A 20,522-nucleotide genomic window follows, 5' to 3' on the forward strand; every position below is an offset into this window, starting at 1 on the left:
CACACGAGAGACCGCCTGACACACTGAGGCATCGTGTATGCAAACAAGTACAAATCAGTTTACCGGTAGTATGAACTAAAATCACGACAAAAATTATGAAACGGAGAGAGAGAGAGAGGGGGGGGGGGCAACCTAGGGAGAGTGCGAGGAGAGCGCAGAGAGCAAGAGACACAACTCTGGTCGCCATGCTGTGTCGGCACCGTGCTGCTACGGCGATCGATCGAGCTTGGCGATTCTTCGATCGATTTGTAGTTTCTAGTCTAGGGCTTTCTCTCGTATTTCGCTAGCTATGGTCAGCCACGTCTGTCTCGCCGTGGTATATAAATAGGAGCGGCTAATGACGGTAAGTTACACATATGGTAAGTATTCTATTGCCGTATCTTTTCAAATATAGTACTTACTTCATTTCTAAATATATGTCTTTTTTAGAGATTTCAATATATATTACTTATAGAATAAATTATGTGAATCTACGCTCTGAAATGCGTCTATATACATTTGTATCATTGTATGTAGTCCCTATTAAAATCTGTAAAATATCTTATATTTAGAAACGGAGGGAGTACCTTTAATTATTCCCAATGGGTACATCTTGGTAGGATCTCTACTCCATATTGTACCGAAGTAATAATTCATCAAAGATATGTGATCTCATGTTTTTTTTGATAAAAGACATTTCATTGAATTGATTTATCAAGGTGATACAACCGCATTCAAAAAATGCCCGGCCTCTGCATAACATGATGCACACAACCAACAAGTCCAAACGACCAAAAAATAAACATAGTTTTGCAGCAAAAATAAACCAATCCAGCCTAGGGTGGGGTAGATCCTATACAGAGATTACACCGTCATCCATGGATGGAGAAAACCTCCCTGGCCTTACGCTCCAGTGGTGTAGATGACATCATAAAAAAGTCTCTGTCCTTCGACTTATACAGGATATACCAAGTACGGAGCCATCGCGTATGTGCATCAATAACCTTTGAAGTCGAGGTTGCGGGATGCCGTCCTACGCATGGCCTTGGTCAGAGAGTCCTCGATAGTAGCCGATGAACCATCAACACCAACAGAGTGACGACCGCTGCGTCTCAGCGGTGAGGGTGTGAAGTCGGCTGCAACAACGGTCACCCTCCCCCCCCCCCGAGTGGTAGGATAGAAGGGCATGACAAAGTTGTACAAGACCAAGAGGGCTGCACCTCAGCCCCGAGCCCGCGAATGGAGGTGACAACGTGGGTGGCGTCGAAGCCCTAGGCGTCGTCACCCTAGAGGTGTCGAAGGTGTGTATGACAATCCTCACAGCTTCGCCATCATTGTCTCATGGTCAGCCCGACCAACGGTGAGAAAATCGCTCCCCGTCGAGCTGATGATGTCGACGTTGGTGACAGTGGTAGGGTCGGCGACGAAGAGGCCGCAACAGATGCCTTCTCCTGAAGCCTAGGCCACACCTGGGACCCGTCGTCTAGTTGAGGCGGTGCTGCCATGGGTTGGCGACGCCAAAGTCCGGCGCGCCATAGTCGTCGTAGAAGTTGGCGACGCCAAAGTCCTAGAAGTCGATGCCGTCGTGGGCGATGGAGAAGACCCCTCAGGTGGCGTAGAGACGGCCTTAACAGGCGAACGTCAAAGTGGGTTCAGCGGTGTGATGGTGATGAAGAAAGTCTTATCTGGCGGAGAAGACCCTCCCCCCGAAATGGACAGAGACATGGACAACTGCATGGGCATCACGCCGCCAGAGGTGGGAGCAACTGAAGGCTCCTTGGACGAAGAAGTGGGTTTGGGCCTTTTACTTGTATCATTGCCCCCCATTGTGTCACCCATGTCATGTCCCTTGTCGCCTCCTGAATCATCCTCGTGCTCTCATACTTGAGGCACGAAATCAGCATCAACACGGAAGTCCTCTTTTTCCAGGTTGTACCGGAACTCATAACCCTTCCTCTAAACGACCACGTCAGAAGAAAGAGAATCAATTGTGCTTCTCTTGAAAGCGTCTAGGTTCAGCACCGCTACCTGAATACGAATAGTTCCTCTGTGACACAAACATAGAAGATCAACATCCAGAGTAGCTCCAATAACCGAGCTGACCACCCAAAGACCCAAGAAGTGACGAAGAGGGTGAGGCACATCATGCACATGTACCCAAATAGGAATAAGATCGAAATGATGTGGTATCTTGTCTGACTTCCAGGGCTTGAACTCGATGGTGACATTGTGAGACTTAAGGAAAACTACAAAACCTGTCACCCTCGGCAAAACCTCTTCACTAGGAAAGGACATCAGAAATGCATCATCACCATGCGGTACAGCCTCCCGATTCCACTCATGCTGAAACTGAGCAATCTTGGCCACCTCTACCTCCACAATATAGGCAGAAAGTGAACCACTAGAAATCGATACCAAAACTGTCAATGAGTCCCGCGGTGAGAGATTTTACCTACAAACATTATCAGGCATCTAAAAAACGTCATGTTTCAGTTCCGTAACCATATAGCATCGCCATCAGCTTCGATAACTTTAAGGTAGGGCACCGTCTCATGGTCATCGGGTGATTGTTTAGAGGCCGCATGTTTGCTTTGCGAGTTATGTGGTCACACATAGAATCCCAGAAATAATTCCTAATCGATATGGAAGATCATATCTATGTGTGATCTTGCAACTCTAACGCGTGACTGAGCTAATTCAATTTTTTTTTTAAAAAATGACTGTGGAGTTCCTTAGAAAACATGCTTTGTAATAGAGTGAGGATAGAGGAAGCTAGAGTATTAACTGAAATGATTCGTTTTCTTCTAAATATATATTTCTTTTCGTATTTTTTTCAAATAAGGCCCTAAATTATGTTAAAGGACTTTTAATAAATAAAAAGAGTAGAGTAGATAATGTTAAAAGACTTTCAATAAAGATTTTCTATTCCTCTTGCTACTCTTTTTTTGCAAAAAAACTTTCTACCCAAATGATAAGTGACACATGTGTGGCACGAAGTGACACCGCCCTGACGCTTTTTACACTAAAGTTTTCATCCAAAAAAACCAAAAAAGTTGAAACATGCCATCCAAATAGAAATTTACCGTGCTTCACAACTAAAGTTGCCATCCTCTTGTAACTAACCTTGCCATCAAAAAATGCTAGGGCGGAATTGCTTCACGCTACACGTGATACTTATCAGGGTCCACTTTGTATCTTTTTATCTTTAATCATGACAATTCAACAAACACTAGAAATAATTAAAATTATATCTAGATCCCTAGACCACCTAGCGACGACTAGAAGCATTGCAACGAGCTGAAGGCACGCCTCCTACATCGCCCCTCACTCGTCGGAGCCGGCCAAAACTTGTTCTAGTAGACAGTCAGAAAGTCGTCGTGCTAAGGTCCTATAGGACCAACGCACCAGAACAACGACCATCGTCGTTGAAGAGTAGCGTAGATCGGAAGGATGCAACCTGAAAACATGCGAATGTAGACGAATTACGACCAGATCCAAGCAAATCCACCAAGGACAGATCCATCAGAGACACACCTCCACATGCCCACCGATGATGCTAGACGCACCATCGAGACATGGGCTAGATGGGGAGAACCTTATTCCATCTTTCAGGGAACCACCGCAGTCTCATCTTCCCAAGGAGGACACAAACCCTAAAAAACTCAAGGAAAATGCAAAACCGGAGCCCCCCACTAGCAAAGGCCGGGATCTTGCTACTCCGCACTAGTTTGCAATTTGTGGTAGTGAATTTATTTTACCCCGTGATAAGGAAGCATGGTCTGTTGGTCCCTCTGTGGTCTCAAGAATGTATTTGACGTGTAAGAGACATATTGTTTCATTGTTATGCAATGGAGTCGGGGGCTGGAGCCATTTTCCTCTAAAAAATAGACTTTCAATAGTACTAACCTACAAAATAATGAAATCACAACCAGGACTATGAGTGCCAAACAAACACAATCTTTGGCATGAGCTGAAGGCGGAGCATTGCTTCCACTCAAAAACTCAAAAACGTTGGAGCCGTCCTCACATTGTATCTTGTAGGCTAGAAGTCATCATGCTGATGTCTAGTTGGACCAACACACGCGAGAAGAAGTCGTCATCGGAAAACCTTAAGAAGCCATCGTAATTGCAGGCAGGAGGCCGTCATACTTCATATGACCTCTTAATTGGCTCCCATATTTTCATGGCTTCTGTCAAAATGACATCCAAATCTTGATTAAAAGCTAGAAAAAACATCTTAGAACAAGGTTCCAGTCGTACCAAAAGTGTATGGAAGTATGATATATCTCAAATGTATCTATAATTTACACCATACCATTGTTTATCACTTTAGCACAATTTCATATTAATTTATTGAACTGGCCTATTAATCCAGTGCTCAATGTCAGTTTTTCCCTAGAATGTTTGTGGAATCTATAGCCTAAGCATTCCCAGCCACTTGTCCTCCCAGGAATGAACCTCCAATACGTCTTTTATCATGAAAGACCTAAAGCGAATTTTGTTTTTCTTTCCCGCCATTAGGCCAGCCCAAAAGTGTGAGTCGCCATGTTTTCAATAGGCCCAAGACACAACCTTTTGGATTAAATACTTTTTTGATGGGTTCTTAAATACTTATTGCACGGTAGGATTTGTCAAACACCATCCTCGGTGAGAAATTCAGGTTTGAATGAGCATCTAACATTTTTAGGAAGTTGATCCCCACTACTACCAATTCTCTCAACATGCACACCGTACACATCAGCTTCATGCCATGTCAGCATTCAGTTCCCTATTTCAGGCATCCACCTCAGCAAAGTTACCATGTCATTGCCAAAAAAATATTATTTAAAAACAAGGTTTCAGTCGAAAGAAGAGGATACATTGGATCTCACCACGATTGCAGCCTCGTCCCCTCCATTCCCCGCATAGCCCACCGAGTAATTTGGTGCATCTTTAATCGTAGGCAACATCCTCTTCGTCTCCCACGGGTGCTGCCCGCTAAAAAATCTTGGTCCGCTCAGCTAAGCACCAATTGAAGACCCAAATAATGACCTCTACGCATATCAACTTCTCCACTTTCTCCTTCAAATTCCCTTCCTTCAATGCTTCAAGGCCGCAAGCAAATATTTTTGCGTCTCCTAACGCCGCACCAATCTAAACCAGGACATGTGCCTCTCGCCATGGTTGTTCAGCCTGCAGGGATTGCTCATGCATGAACGTGGGAGAGCTCAAGTATCAGCAAGACCACAATGACTCTGGCTGGACCTCCTCTCCTTGATGTTGCCGCCCAAATCCACCTATCCCCGGTAGCGGGGCGTCCCCAGGCCCGCTAGGGTTGTGCCTTAACAAGCTCCTCAACACCACACTTCTCTCCGATGTTCATGCAGATCTCCTTGGGCCTCGTGGAGAATGGATGGGCTGGTGGAGCACACCTTCCCGACTCCACACTGGCTCTTGGTCGTCACTATGGGTTGCATTACTTCCTTTCAAAGAAAAATGAGCCGGTGCGGTTCCATAGACAAGCTGGGGCGCACACGATCCTCGTGCTTGAGTCCGAGAAAGCATCAGCACCGTCGCCAGTGCTTGAGGCAACAATTTTTTCTCAGGTCTGGTTGCCCGTAGAACTGAAGGCCTGCATACGAGGTAATTGTCTACAAGTTGATAACGTGTAGATTATATGATTAATCATGCATATGGTATTTTAGGAAACGACAAAGTTGTATGATGAATATCTAAGATCTATTTGTTGTTTCGAAGGATTTTATTCTGGCAGAGCAGATAATTAAAGAATCAAGATAAGATTCTAATACTTTTTCTTAAGATTTGTTGATTCTATATATGGTTTCTTACTTAACGACGTATCTACACCAGCACAGTATCAAAGATGCATTATATATATTGATACCATTTAAATGGATGCACAATTTTGTCACTAATTCCGTGTCAGTTTCAGTTGGAAAGTACAAGTATATCATTGATTACTATGGGGTTAATATGTCATTACGGAGTCGCTTGGTTCTCCTAGGGGATAAAGGATCAAGGATAAGATATTTCTGGCCATATCTTAGTATGTTGGTGTTTTTCGTAGTATCAAATGCAAAGTTAGGATTCTAGAACTTTGATTTATTTGTTTTGTATGACTGTGCAAGGGAAACTAGAACGAATAAGGCGTTGTCTAGCTCGTTGTGCGCGTAACTAGTATCTCGTCGTTGCTGCTCTATATGGATCCAAACCCTTTGCATGCACATGGCCCCTCTCCATGTCTTCTTTTCTGCTCACTCACATATGCTTGCCTACATGAACACATGCATGCGTACAACATCTTTCCTCTCTTCTCAAACCTCATTACTTTTTAATAATTAAGATGGTTCATATCTTAAAAATAATATTTTTTCTTTTGAAACTTTTTATATATTTAAACCCCCGGCGCTAAGATCTTTAGAACAAGATCAGTCTTGCATAAATTTTCAACACATTTTTGTTAACTAAAATTGAAATATGATATTATAGTAGCTTATCAGTGTTTTTAGTGAGGAACTTTGCTGGAAACAGTGAAGAACTTTTCATTTTTATTGTAAAGTTCTAAATAAACAGAATCAGGAGTGAAGAACTTTCTAAATAGCGGGTCTGCACTTTGTAAGAAATAATAAAGAACTTTGGTAGAAAATGTATTTGAAATCGAAGAATTTATGAACAGTGGGTCTGAACTTTTATGAAAAGTGTATGGAACTTTGTTAGAAATATATCGATATTTGACTTGTTTCGTAGAGCTGGCCGTGAAAAACTCAAATATATAAACGGATTTAAAGTTGCACAATTTATTTAGAAGTTTTCCTAGCAAATATGGTGCAGTGCCTATTTAGTACATATACAACTAAAAAGGCCAGTGAGATTCTTTGTACCAAACCATAGGGCCTAGCAATTTACCTGCATGCATGCTTGATGGATCTATTGATTTGACCTGCATGCATGCTTGATGGATGGACATGATATGGGATGCGTGGGCAAGCAGTTAGACAAAATCCATATCCAAAGGTAACAAAAGTATTACTATCACACAAAATAAAACACAAAAATACTGTAACGCTAACATACTACTTAGTACTATGTGCTCAATTGAGTCCCGTCCAGTGTACCTTCATATGAATTATTACAGTTACATGAATCTTTTGTGATCTTGCATGAATCTTAACGGCTACAACCTACATTAGAAAGAACAAGTGATTAGTCCTTCGGCATACTAACCACGCCTTAGGTATGTGTAAAGGTTACAAGTTTCATCTTTCGTCTATAGGCTCGTGCAACACCAACTACAAAACTCTATAAGCATACAACAACTAACACTACATACAAAATCCATAAGGATACATCAGCCAACTCTATGAATAAAATCATAAGCATACATCAACTATCCCTATAAAAATTCATCATCGTGAGGGCCATAGCACTTGGGACTTCATTGTTTCAGAGATGGAGTATGCCTGGGAAGGCCTCAGCGGAGGTTGGTGGTGGCGGCATTGCCTTTCTAGGAGCCACCCCCCCCCCCCCAAATACGCATGGGAAATGGTGCATCAGGACTAGTGAGGGTGTCCTAGACTAAGGGTCCTCGGGCTGTCGGCATATCTCTCATGGGTCAGGCTAGTGGGCTGCTTTTTATCCGCCAAGAGAAGACCAGACTTCAGACGATCCCGTGCTCCAGAAGGAAACCTTCAGAGACTTGGCGTATCCTCCAAGATAAGATATTGGAATATGCATGTTTATCCCCTAATGGTAACCGACCATGTGCAACTGTAGGTATCTCCGGTGTCTATATAAACCAGAGGATTTAGTTTGTAGATGCTAGAACTATCATCCTACTCATCTAGGGTTTGGCTCATCCTATCTCGGGTAGATCAACTAGGTAACCATCATACATATACATCAATACAATCATGTAGGACGCGGGGTTTTACCTCTTCAAGAGGGCCCGAACCTGGACAAATACTATCTCTGCGTTCCTTATTATCCATTGATCCAAGATCTACAGCTCGGGACCCCCTACCCGAGTTCCGCCGGTTTTGACACCGACAACTGGATCTGCCACCACGGATGGACCGATATGCCATTGAGCCACCAAGGATAGGCCTCATTTGGTGGAGTAATATCTTGATGGGGGTCACTAGCGAAGAAGCATAGAAGATTTGCATGCTCGGCAAGTTGAGTGTGCATTGGTGGTGCTAGGGTTTGTCCATGGACAGTGGAAGGGGGATAGGAAATGAAGGGGTGATGTTTGATAACCCTTAGACAAATAGGATAAGCGAAAGGCTGCAACCTGAGGTACTCACTAACCATAGGCGTTTTCGATGGAGAAACCTCCTACGCTACTTGAGAAACTAGAGGTGGTTTCATGGCACCAACGGCCTCCAATCTTTTGTACATGCATTTCAGATTTTCAACCATCTTTGAAGCTTCCTATGACAAAAATAACTGCCTTCCGCGCGGGTATTACAGGCGGCTTCCTTCTACTTGGTCAGAATTGCTTCCGGGGCCCGCTTCGAATGCTCGTTTTTGTACTAATGATGTCTTGCAAATTTCCATTCATAAAAAATAATTTGGAAAACCATCAAATATTTATTAAAAAAACCTCCCAACTAAATCTATTGTAGGTAACAACTTGATTGAGGTAACTTTAAGCATATATTCTAACCCAAAGAAAGTCAACTTTCAACCACTCCATAGCTTCAACTCAAGTAAATCTCTTTACAAATTGGAGAAACAAGAATTAATAACTACACATACTTTGTGGAATAAACAAAGTATGGATCCACATCCACCTATGACCTTTGTAATTTGTATCTAGAGGACAACTAATTATGCCACTAGATGAAAGTAAAGTCAAACCTAATTCCATATTCCCCGACTTACAACTCCAAGGCTTTCAACATTTCAACCCCAAAAATCAAAGTTCTAATATAGTATTACATAACTTCAACTCATGAAAAAAAAGATTCCAGATCAAAAAAAGATAAAATTTAGTTGGTGCACATAAACTTCCAACGACGAAATTTATGTGTTAAACAAGTTGACATGAGTAAATGCATATGGATTTGCACCGCGCTCATACCTGAAAGATTTGTGTTGAGTATATTGATTATTAGGAAAGACGAGATAGACTAGGATTTGTTCTGGCTTGTCTTGTACTCCAAGTAGATCATTGTATTCCTATATATATGCCCATGAGGCTCAAGCAATACAACAACTATTCCACCAAACCTCTCTCTCCCTTCTAACATGGTATTAGCCTAATCGATCCTAAACCCTAGCCGCCGCAGCTTCCGCACTCGCGCGCCGCCCGTACCTAGGGTTCGTCCGCCGGTCATGTTGACCGACTGCCCTACAGAGTCTTTTTCCTGAGCCCTTGCTCCGGGTTTTTTCGCTCACTCGCCGGTCGTTTTGATTGGCGTTTTCTTTTTTGGTTTTTCAATCTACGATCGATTTGCGTCGCCCGCCGCCGTCGTCGACATCCGTCTGCCTCTACCCCGACACCGCCGCGACTACCGGTCTCTTCATCGACAAGGCAGCCTTGTGTGACATGTACCTGTCAACCGTGGTCTGCGCATCCATCCGCCGATCGTTCTGCACTGCTTGTCGTCGTCTTCATCTGATTGGGATCCTACACCAACCCACCTCCGTCCGGATGTGTTGCATCCGTTCCCTGCAGACTTCATCATCACCGAGCCAAGCTACCCACAAGTCCCCACGGTGCAAATCAAACTCAGCCACCCGCATACGAGAGTAAACCATGCAAATTTGTTTGGACTTTGTGTGGGCATGCAGATTTGTTTGAGCTTCCTGCATGACTGTACGTCATGGGCGCATGCGGCTGCTGTGAAGCTCTGTGCTGTTTTACTGCGGCTCAAACCGAAGCCACCGGTGCCACGTGGCCCCCTGTTCGCCTGTGTGTTCCTGCGCGCGCACGATGGGCTGCTCGTGCTGCTTGGGGCTGCGGCCATCTGCTGTCATCTGCGCCTCTTCAACCTCGCAAGCTATTGGACTGATCACCCGACCGCCCGTGATTCGCCTCATCTACATCGTGCGACTAATATAGCCTGTCAGTTATGCGCGCCTACGCAGGTCCCTTGAAGACCGTCCTTGAGTTCAGCGCTCCCCTCTACCGATCGAGCAACGAGCTGCCACTGCGTCGCCCCATCGGGCCGCCACGCCGCCGCCTCGTGGTTCTTCTCCTGGCTGCACCGACTCGCGTCACCGCTACCTCGCCTCTTCGGGCCGTAATGCCGTGGCCCACGGTCCTTCGCCACCCCGAGACCGTCCGCTCCAGGTCATCCCCGTGGCTGCACCGACCCTCGTGCCGTCTCTGTGTCACGCCATCGGGCCGTAGCGAGCGTGGCACGCGGTCCACGCCACCGTCCCGAGACCGTTCCCATGGTTGCATCGACCCGGGATCCGCCACTGCGCCCCGCGGTCCCCGTCGCCGCCCTGAGGTCTTCCCGCCGTCGCCCCGACCTGCCTGCCGCCACTGCGTTGCCCCTTCGAGCCGTAGCGCCACGGCCCGCGGTCCACTCCGCCGTCACCACGCGTCAACCTCCCGTGGTATGCACCACGCCGTCTCCCTTGACACGGGAACGCCACCGTCTGCACCGGTCTTCGTCATGCTGTCGGGCTCTTCGCCTCCTTCGAGCATTGCTGTCACGCTCCTAACCCAGCCGCCGCCGCCGCTACCCCTGTAGCCGCCGCAGCCGCTTGTCCACCCCGTTCATCTTCGTCCAGCACCAGTCCATCCCTAGCGTCATCGTCATCTACCCCGACTACTTCGTCTACTCCGACAACCGCGAGCGACATCGGTGTCGTGGTTCTAAGTCTGACAGTAGTGTAGGGGGGTTCTAAGGGAGAGGCAAGATCTGAGCTATGGAGTAGTTGTACACGCAAGAGTTTTACGAGTTCAGACCCTTCTCGGAGGAAGTAACAGCCCTACGTCTCGGTGCCCGGAGGCGGTCAACTGGATTATATGCGTGTGAGTTACAGGGGTGCGAACCCTTTACACTGAGGAGGGGGTGGCTTATAGAGTTCGCCAGACCCCTCCGGCCCTTAGTTATGCAGGGTTTAAAATACATTAAGACAGGGGGTTACTGGTACCGCCCACATAAAGTGCTATGAAGACCATAAAGGCTACTTAATGACAGACCGTTGCATACAGAGTGACTTTAGATCTCCGGGCTGTCGAGTGGTTAGCTTCATGGTCGAGTGGTTATCTTCATGGTCGAGTGTCCTCGAGTCTGTCGAGTGGAACACCTTTAGGTCGACTGACATGTGGTTTCTTCTAGAGATGTCCTTGGGTAGGTTAGTTTGGACAGGTTCATGACCCTATCCTAGATACATAGCTTCATCATTAGCCCCCGAATGGATCGAGGTTTGAGTGGGGAAGGAGTTGAAAATTCTTCCGACCCATTTCTCGTGCTATGAGTATGTCTTGTCTAGGATCAATGAACTTTAGGTGACAACATCAACTTCTTTTTCAGTCGCCTTGATCCATTCTTTGTATCTGTCGATTGAAGTTTTCACCTGGAGAGCTCCGAGTGACAGAGTGGAGGAGATCTTTCGCCTGACGAGCTATTCTGCAAGCCGCGGATTTTGTGGGATTCGAATTTTGGGAAGCGCACGGGACGGGGCGTAGCCGCAGCAATCAGATGGGATAAGGTAGGGACGCCTCGATCTCTGCGCCACCTTTTTCGCCACGTATCGCGCGTGCGACTGTTGCGGGATTTGACAGGATCGTCCGGGCCTACATGTCAGCCACTCGGAAGCAGCCTTATATAAAGCGCCGGACGGGGTTTTTTCAACCGTGCGTCCTCATTCCCCCCTCTTCTCCACATTTCTCCACCGCGTTCGCTTCTGCCTCAGTGCCGTTGCTCCGTGCGTGCTGCGCCGGCGATGATGGTGAAGGAGAATACGGTGGCCCTGGAGCGGGCGAAGAAAGCGACGGCAAAGGCGAAGGGGAGGGGAACCAGTCGGAGTGGCTCTTCATCGAGGACCGGCCTGCCGCCGGGCTGGATCCAGGGCGACTAGATCCGCTCGACAATTAGTCATGCGGATCTCGACGACCTGGCTGACGGAGGGCTGATCCCCCATGGATTGTTGCGGCTCCCGGGGGGGGGGGGAGTCAGAGCCGCAGCCTCAGGAGGGTGAGTGCGTTCTTCTGGCCACCCACGTCGACCGTGGGTTTTCTTTGCCGCCCCACCCTTTCTTCCGGGGGTTTCTGAATTTCTTTGGGGCACAACTCCACCACTTCACACCCAACACCATAGTGTACCTCGCCGCCTATGTGTCTTTGTGCGAGTGCTTCTTGGGTTGCCGGCCTCACTGGGGTCTCTTTAAGCACATCTTCACCTATCGCTCCCAGACGGTGAAGAAGGCAAATCCGAGTGACGAGAGAACATATGTGATTCAGATGTGTGGGGGCCTTGGGATCCAGTTGAGAGGGAAAAGTTCTTTTCCAACCATGGTTTTGCCCGACTCCGTCCGTGGGTGGCAGTCAACTTGGTTTTACTGCAAGGACCATCCGACGCCAGGGCAGTCGACCGGGCTCCCTCCCTTTTCCATGGAACGAGTGAGGAAGCCCTCCTCTTTGAAGGTGATCCCGGAGGAGAAGGCGCAAGTGAGAGTGCTGGTCGAGCGTGTCGTGCAGCTCATCCGCGACGGGGTGACTAGTATGGACCTCCTGGAGGTCTTCCTCCGGCGGCGCATCCAGCCGCTCCAATTTCAAGATCATCCTATGTGGATGTATTCTGGAACTGAGGACACCAGCCAGATCCACCCGGAGGAGATCGACGACACCAGGCTGGAGCGGTGGATGGGAAGCATTACGGGGAACAAGTACAACCCCCGAGAAGCCAGGAGGGTCATTCCACTCGACCAATCATATGAAGTTGACAAGGTCAAATTCTGCATTTCCGACCGTGATTCTGTTTTTTCCATTCTGTCTGCTTGAAATCAACCGACTGACTTTTGTCTTGTTTGCTGTCTTCTAGGCCACGACTTAAATGTACTCGATGCCCAACGGGGCGCAGGAACAAGCCGAGGAGGGAGAGGTGAGTGGAGGTGAAAGTGAGGAGGAGGAGTGGCAATCAGACGGCGAGGGGGAAGAAGTTGAAGACGGCTCCAGCGAGGAGGAGGAGGAATTGGAAGTCGATCCTCCTCGCACAGAAAGGCGATCCAAGCTCGCCCACGACCCCGCGAGGGAGCGCGGCAAAGCGGTTGCGCCCGTTGTGCCGTCGACAAAGCGCCCTCGGGCGGCCTCTCCGGCGCCGACTGAAAAAGCGCCGAAGCATCCGCGGGCGGAGTCATCAAAGCCGCCGAAAGCCTTGCCCAAGATGAAAATGGCCATTCCCACCATCTCCGGGTAACAGCAGGATTTGTGTTTCCTTGTTTAGCTCGAGCGAACTTCCGGTCGACTCATCGACTAACCGACTGGTTTCTGAAATCTGCAGTGCTGCTACCTCCAAGACCTCCGCAAAGGACGGCGACCAAGAAATGGAAGACACTGTCACCTCCAACCCTGGTACGTTCTCTTGTAGTTTTCTCTTTTGGTCGATTGGATCTTCGTTTCCAACTCTGGTTATCTTGTAGCTCCTCGTCACGTCATTGATCTCCCTGATGACGAGGATGAGGTGCCCCTAAGGGCGAGGAAGAATAGACAGGCCACGGTTGGTAAGGCCACTCGGACTGCGTCAGCACCTGAGGTACTGGTTCAAGAAGGTGGCAACATCGCTCGGCATTCTGTGACCTTCCTGTGCCGCTGACGAGTGCCCGGCCTTCGTCGTCGACTGCTGAACCGCCCTTCATTTTCGCCACACACCACATCCCAGAGGACCAGGCAGGCGCTGCTAAGGAGGCTATACGCCAGGCGGGGATTATGATGGAGCAGGTGAAGGCGATCCAGGAAGCCAGCCAAGCGGCTTATGATGCAAGCTCAGCCCTTCAGAGCAATGTCCAGGTTGGTTGGTAACCACCTGTTCTGTTAGGATATGTTATCTGAAGATTTTCTTTCCAAAAATATTTGTGTTTGTACACCCACTGGGTGTGCCCGATTGGGTTTGTAGACTGGTGGGGGCACGCTGAGTGCACCCACTGGGTGTAGTCCCCGAGACTATGGTGTACTGCTGGTAGTCGACTGTAGTCTTTGTAGTTGAAATTTCTTCACTCGGTCTGGTCGGACCATGTCAAGTGGAACATTAGGACCTGTGGGGGCACGCTGAGTGCACCCACTTGGTGTAGTCCTCGAGACTATGGTGGACTGCTGGCAGTCGACTGTAGTCTGAAGAACTCTCTCTTTCCTCTTTTTTTTGTAGATTATGATGAGACCATAATCTCTTTGTTCCTTTCAGTCGACTGATCGGGTCGAGTCGGTAGAACTAGTGGGGGCACGCTGAGTGCACCCACTGGGTGTAGTCCCCGAGACTACTGTTGAATATTTTGATTCGACTGTAGTATTAGAAACGTTACTGTTCTTCTCTTAGTCACTCGGAAGTAACCTCTCTTTGATGTCTGTCGACTGACTCTTTGCAGAAATCTTGCGAGCTCGTGGCCCGTTACACTGAGTTGGAAAAGAAACATATCCAGCTCGACCTTGACTTGAAACTTGTTCAGGAGAACTTTCAGAAGGCGAAGGACGAGGCAAAAGGTACGATTGGTGAGAACTCGACGACTGTTTCCTTCTGCACATTATTGATTCTGACCTCCTTGTCGTTTTGCAGAAAAAACGAAGGAGGCTCTGAAGAAGAAGGACCAAGAACTTGCTGAAGCGCAGAAGGTGGCTCTGGACAAAACGAAGCTTGCGGAAGAGAAGCTGACTTCAGTCGGCAAGCTTGAAGAAGAGAACGCCAACTTGAAAGATGCTCTGAGTGACAAGGCTAGTGAACTGGTGGGGAAGAAGAATGATCTGGGAGGGCTCGCCAAGAAGTTGTTCCTCATGCTTGAAGGTAACCTTTATCACTCGACTGACTTGTCACCGTTGGTTCATCGCGGAACTGCTGGTTTATATTTGACTTGTGTGTACAGAATTCTGCCAAAATTTTGAGGAGGAGACCAGTCGAGTGGAGACAGGCCTGGATCCCATCAACTCTCCTGTGAAGGATGACGCTGCCATGAACGTGCTCCGACTGGAGTCACGAGTTGCTGGTGTGGTTGACTATCTTGCCCGACTGAAGGTTGCGGCGTCGCGAATCGACGCGACACTCTGGCCAGGGGAGACGCTTCAGAACGACCTCGAGTCTTTGATGACTCGACTGAATGAAGTCCCAGGCCGAGTGCAAGAGTGGAAGAAATCTTCTGCCAGGTGCAGTGCTGATGTAGCTCTGTCTTTAGTCCGTGTTCACTGCAAAGATGCACGAGAGGAAAAGGTGGCGTCCCTCAAGGTGGCCAATACTAAGAAGTATGACTTCCGATCCTTCATGGAGACATTCATTGCTGCTGCCACTCGGATCGCTGATGGAATCAACCTGGACGTGTTTGTCGCGCCTTCCAGTCCTCCACCGGAGGAGTAAAAAACTTCTATGCTTGATGCTTTAAATTTGCCTCGGAATGCCGAGTGGTTTTTTTAACCGATAAACTTTAACAGGCTTGATGCCTGAGCACTTCTGGATCCGTAGGATGCTATCTGAACTTGACTTTACCGTTGAATATGCTTGCATTTGTCTTCGAACGAACATTGTTCTTCGCTCGGAATATATTTTCGTGCTTGGGACGTGCTCTTGCAGGTTGGAGCACAAATTTCAGTCGACTTGCGTCCTTGCGGCCCAGGATGAAGCGCACATTGTATTTGTGCCGAAGCTCGAAGGAGAAGGTAGCAGTCGACCTGCACATCGCCGTCCTTGCAGAGCGCCTGTTGTATTTGTGCCGAAGCCGGAGGAGAAGGTAACAGTCGACCTGCACCTCGTCGTCCTTGCGGGTCAGAACGATTTTCGTACTTAGGCGAGTGCTGGACTGCAGCTAAGCCTCTGAGTGTGAGGCAGACTCACCACTCGGTAGGATTTTAAACACTTAGGCGAGCACTGGGCTGCAGCTAAGCCTCCGAGTGAGAGGCAGACTCACCACCCTGTAGGATTTTAGACACTTAGGCGAGTGCTGGACTGCAGCTAAGCCTCCGAGTGTGAGGCAAACTCACCACTCGGTAGGATTTTAACACTTAGGCGAGCACTGGGCTGCAGCTAAGCCCCCGAGTGAGAGACAGACTCACCACTCGGTAGGATTTCAAATACTTAGGTGAGTACTGGACCGCAGCTAAGCCCTCGAGTGAGAGACAGGTTCACCACTCGGTAGGATTTTTATTGCTTCTCATTGTGTTTGTGTCATAACTCGAAGGAGAAGGTAGCAGTCAACCTGCACCTTGTTGTCCTTGCGGATCGGAATGAATTTCACACTTAGGCGAGTACTGAACTGCAGCTAAGCCCCCGAGTGGGAGGTTTGCTCTCCACTCGGTAGGATTTTTAAACACTTAGGCGAGTACTGAACTGCAGCTAAGCCCCCGAGTGGGAGGTTTGCCCTCCACTCGGTAGGATTTTTAAACACTTTGGCGAGTACTGGACTACAGCTAAGCTCCCGAGTGGGAGGTTTGCTCTCCACTCGGTAGGATTTTTAAACACTTAGGCGAGTACTGGATTGCAGCTAAGCCCCCGAGTGGGAGGTTTGCTCTCCACTCGGTAGGATTTTTAAACACTTAGGCGAGTACTGGACTGCAGCTAAGCCCCCGAGTGGGAGGTTTGCTCTCCACTCGGTAGGATTTTTAAACACTTAGGCGAGTACTGGACTGCAGCTAAGCCCCCGAGTGGGAGGTTTGCTCTCCACTCGGTAGGATTTTTAAACACTTAGGCGAAACGGATTCGCAGCTAAGCCCCCGAGTGGGAGGTTTGCTCTTCACTCGGTAGGTTTTCAAACACTTAGGCGAAACTGATTCACAGCTAAGTCTCCGAGTGAGAGGCTTGCTCGTCACTCGACAGTTTTTTTTACAAACTTAGGCGAAATGGATTCGGAGCTAAGCCACCCACTGGGGGATTTCTTACATGAGCAAAAGCAACAACAATTAATGGGAAAATTATAACACTTTTGTCTTTGATAGATAAACTACAGGAATACTTTTATTACATCTCATCCGAGTGAGTACTTAAGTGCAAAAGGGGCGGAGCAGATCCGCATTCCAAGCTCGTGGCTCGTCAATCTGGCGATCGACGTTGTAAAGACGGTATGCTCCATTGTGGAGAACTTTGGTAACGATGAAGGGGCCTTCCCAAGTAGGGGCGAGTTTGTGTGACTTCTGTTGGTCCACTCGGAGGACCAAGTCTCCTTCTTGGGAGGCTCGGCTCTTCACATTTCTGGCATAGAATCGACGCAAGTCTTGCTGATAGATGGTCGATCGGATCATGTGTTGGGGAACGTAGTAATTTCAAAAAAATTCCTACGCACACGCAAGATCATGGTGATGCATAGCAACGAGAGGGGAGAGTGTGTCCACGTACCCTCGTAGACCGAAAGCGGAAGCGTTATGACAACGCGGTTGATGTAGTCGTACGTCTTCACGATCCGACCGATCCAAGCACCGAACGTACGACGCCTCCGAGTTCAGCACACGTTCAGCTCGATGACGATCCCCGGACTCCGATCCAGCAGGGTGTCGGGGATGAGTTCCGTCAGCACGACGGCGTGGTGACGATGATGATGTTCTACCGAAGCAGGGCTTCGCCTAAGCACCGCAACGATACGACCGAGGTGGAATATGGTGGAGGGGGGCACTGCACATGGCTAAGGAACGATCACGAAGATCAACTTGTGTGTTATGGGGTGCCCCCTGCCCCCGTATATAAAGGAGGGAGGGGGGAGGTGCGGCCGGCCCCTAGGGGTGCGCCTGGAGGAGTCCTACTCCCACCGGGAGTAGGACTCCCCCCTCTTGCCTTGTAGGAGAAGGAAAGGGGGAAGGTGAAAGAGGAAAGGGGGGCGCCGCCCCCCCTCCTTGTCCTATTCGGACTAGAGGGGGAGGGGGCCCGCGGCCTGCCCTGGCCGGCCCTCCTCTTCTCCCTTAGGGCCCATGTAGGCCCATTAACCCCCCAGGGGGGGGGAGGGGTTCGGTAACCCCCCGGTACTCCGGAAAAATCCCGATTTCTCCCGGAACAATTCCGATATCCAAATATAGGCTTCCAATATATCAATCTTTATGTCTCAACCATTTCGAGACTCCTCGTCATGTCCGTGATCACATCCGGGACTCCGAACAACCTTCGGTACATCAAAACATACAAACTCATAATGAAACTGTCATCGTAACTTTAAGCGTGCGGACCCTACGGGTTCGAGAACTATGTAGACATGACCTAGAACTGTTTCCGGTCAATAACCAATAGCGGAACCTGGATGCTCATATTGGATCCTACATAATCTACGAAGATCTTTATCGGTCAAACCGCATAACAACATACGTTGTTCCCTTTGTCATCGGTATGTTACTTGCCCAAGATTCGATCGTTGGTATCCAATACCTAGTTCAATCTCGTTACCGGCAAGTCTCTTTACTCGTTACATAATGCATCATTCCGTAACCAACTCATTGGCCACATTGCTTGCAAGGCTTATAGTGATGTGCATTACCGAGAGGGCCCAGAGATACCTCTCCGACAATCGGAGTGACAAAACCTAATCTCGAAATACGCCAACTCAACATCTATCTTTGGAGACACCTATAGAGCTCCTTTATAATCACCCAGTTATGTTGTGACGTTTGGTAGCACACAAAGTGTTCCTCCGGTAAACGGGAGTTGCATAATCTCATAGTTGTAGGAACTTTGTATAAGTCATGAAGAAAGCAATGGCAACATACTAAACGATCAAGTGCTAGGCTAACGGAATGGGTCAAGTCAATCACATAATTCTCCTAATGATGTGATCTCTTTAATCAAATGACAACACATGTCTACGGTTAGGAAACATAACCATCTTTGATTAATGAGCTAGTCAAGTAGAGGCATACTAGTGACATTAAGTTTGTCTATGTATTCACACATGTATCATGTTTCCGGTTAATACAATTCTAGCATGAATAATAAACATCTATCATGATATGAGGAAATAAATAATAACTTTATTATTGCCTCTAGGGCATATTTCCTTCAGTCCCCCACTTGCAGTAGAGTCAATAATCTAGATTATACAGTAATGATTCTAACACCCATGGAGTCTTGGTGCTGATCATGTTTTGCTCATGGAAGAGGCTTAGTCAACGGGTCTGCTACATTCAGATCCGTATGTATCTTGAAAATCTCTATGTCTCCCACCTGGACTTGGTCCCGGATGGAATTGAAGCGTCTCTTGATGTGCTTGGTCCTCTTGTGAAATCTGGATTCCTTTGCCAAGGCAATTGCACCAGTATTGTCACAGAAGATCTTCATTGGTCCCGATGCACTAGGTATGACACCTAGATTGGAAATGAACTCCTTCATCCAGACTCCTTCATTTACTGCTTCCGAAGCAGCTATGTATTCCGCTTCGCATGTAGATCCCGCCACGACGCTTTGTTTAGAACTGCACCAACTTACAACTCCACCGTTTAATAAAAGCACGTATCCGGTTTGCGATTTAGAATCATCCGGATCAGTGTCAAAGCTTGCATCGACGTAACCATTTACGACTAGCTCTTTGTCACCTCCATAAACGAGAAACATATCCTTAGTCCTTTTCAGGTATTTCAGGATGTTCTTGACCGCTGTCCAGTGATCCACTCCTGGATTACTTTGGTATCTCCCTACTAAACTTATTGCTGAGCATACATCAGGTCTGGTACACAGCATTGCATACATGATAGAGCCTATGGCTGAAGCATAGGGAACATCTTTCATTTTCTCTCTATCTTCTGCTGTGGTCGGGCATTGAGTCTGACTCAACTTCACACCTTGCAATACAGGCAAGAACCCTTTCTTTGCCTCATCCATTTTGAACTTTTTCAAAACTTTATCAAGGTATGTGCTTTGTGAAAGTCCAATTAAACGTCTTGATCTATCTCTATAGATCTTGATGCCCAATATGTAAGCAACTTCATCGAGGTCTTTCATTGAAAACCTTTTATTCAAGTATACCTTTATGCTATCCAGAAATTCTATATTATTTCCAATTAACAATATGTCATCTACATATAATATCAGAAATGCTACAGAGCTCCCACTCACTTTCTTGTAAATACATGCTTCTCCAAAAGTCTGTATAAAACCGTATGCTTTGATCACACTAGGAAAGCGTTTATTCCAACTCCGAGATGCTTGCACCAGTCCATAAATGGATCGCTGGAGCTTGCATACTTTGTTAGCACTTTTTGGATCGAAAAAACCTTCCGGTTGCATCATATACAACTCTTATTCCAGAAATCCATTCAGGAATGCTGTTTTTACATCCATTTGCCAAATTTCATAATCATAAAATGCGGCAATTGCTAACATGATTCGAACAGACTTAAGTATCGCTACGGGTGAGAAAGTCTCATCGTAGTCAACCCCTTGAACTTGTCGAAAACCTTTTGCAACAAGTCGAGCTTT

The sequence above is a fragment of the Triticum dicoccoides genome, chromosome 5B (assembly GCF_002162155.2).
Source record: "Triticum dicoccoides isolate Atlit2015 ecotype Zavitan chromosome 5B, WEW_v2.0, whole genome shotgun sequence".
Lineage (NCBI taxonomy): Eukaryota > Viridiplantae > Streptophyta > Magnoliopsida > Poales > Poaceae > Triticum > Triticum dicoccoides.